The sequence below is a fragment of the Plectropomus leopardus genome, unplaced genomic scaffold (assembly GCF_008729295.1).
Source record: "Plectropomus leopardus isolate mb unplaced genomic scaffold, YSFRI_Pleo_2.0 unplaced_scaffold12408, whole genome shotgun sequence".
In the NCBI taxonomy this organism is placed as follows: Eukaryota; Metazoa; Chordata; class Actinopteri; order Perciformes; family Serranidae; genus Plectropomus; species Plectropomus leopardus.
In genome coordinates this window covers 1,284-2,928 of record NW_024613180.1, presented here as the reverse complement: position 1 = coordinate 2,928, position 1,645 = coordinate 1,284, and the positions used below count along the sequence as shown (strand labels likewise).

The following is a 1,645-nucleotide window of genomic DNA, read 5'->3' as shown; positions in this document are numbered from 1 at the left end:
CAATATGAAAAAAATGCAACATGTACAATATAGGCCTATGTGTCTTAAATCAAAGAGCTGTGTAGTTTTCAGAAGTATTTGTTAATGTGCATAATTATGCAAAATATTGCCCAAGGGTTAAGGAATGTGTAAAAGTTCACAGTATGAAGAATAAAAACAGTGCGTGCAAATAATAAAAATACAATGATAAACTTAATAATAATAGTAAACTTTATGTAAAGAGTACTCTTCATACAAGGGATGCATCTTATGCTTCACAATCAAAATGCAACACCAAATGCAAAAGACAATGAAAGGACACTGTGATAAACAAAGTACAAAAGTGAAGGTAAAGAGTGCAGAGACCAGTAGGATTAGTAAAAATGAGAGAATCAATAATAAGAAAAAGCTTACATTCATTAAAAGCCAGACTAAATAAATTAGTTTTCAACTATCATCTAAAAATGATCACCAAGCCCGCATCTCTTATTTGTTTCAGAGGGCTGTTCCCTAATTTTGGAGGATAGTTGTTAAAATCCGCGCTGCCTTTTTTCTTTAAAAAAAAAAAAAGAAGGCTACACCGCAGCACACTGAGGTAAGACAACACAGGAAAGCACATGTAACTAAACAATTAGAAATGTTCGTACCTTTTCTGCCATAGCATGCCTAAAACGGATTTGTTTTTGTGCTAAATTGTGATCCCCAAACATATTTATTACCTGTGATGACGCCATGTGGCACCACCTCTTTATTTCCAGACAGCCAATCACAATGCAGCTGCTTTGCATAACAGCACAAACCAGACTACATTTTACACTTCTGGGGGTTTATTTGACACAAATATGCTTTAGGACATCCAGTGCGTTGTTATACTTCCTGTACACGAGTTTTTTATGATACTTGCAAATCTACGTTAAGTAAGCAAATCACACCACGACTCAGACGGCTCTCATCTCCTATCACTTATATAAAGGTCTGGATCGTCATTGAAAAATTGCCCGGATGAGCCTCGGTGGTCCGGGGTGCAGGCTTCAAACCTGTAGCTGCCTAGCGGCAGAGTGGTTCAATTCCACCTTTCGGGCGAGCAATAAGCGCTCGTATAATTAATGATGAACGACTGTATTTAACACTAAACCCACCGAATAACGATAACTGCGACTGACAGAAAACACTGAGTGTTAACTAGATCTATCACTGTGATACATCTGGTTCTACATAACATGAGCGAAAACTCTCAACATTGTACAGTCCTCTTTGCTATATAATGAATTGTTTTTATTTTCATTTTACACAAACGTCAAAATGTACTGATTACCTCATGGGCTTACTTCCTGTCAGTCATTGTCCTTGTGCTTCACAATAAAAGTCAAAGAAGTTCAAAGAAAAAAAAAGTCACTTTTAATTCTTTTTTTTCTGTAGGCAACAGAGTCGTTACTGTTTAGGGACTGTTCAATAAGAGGAGAGTGAGTGTTGCAAAACGGGGGAGCCACTTTAGAAAGATTTAAGCACTCGGGAGAGACGTGTTTAGAAGGGACATTCAGTTTTTAATGGTTGTGTGTCATATTTATTTTTTTATACCATCAGAAGCACAAAACCTGCAAGTGGGGTTTGAAAAGCATTTTTGTTTAAAAATGACAAACTGTGATGTTTAAATGCTGCTCACATA

General features: G+C 36.7%; 1 non-coding gene across 1 annotated transcript; it reads left to right on the top strand.

The window, feature by feature from the left end:
- Window positions 1-975: 975 nt before the first annotated feature.
- Window positions 976-1,062, top strand: trnastop-uca. The gene has a single exon. It is a non-coding gene; the product is annotated as a tRNA-Sec (tRNA).
- Window positions 1,063-1,645: the final 583 nt, after the last annotated feature.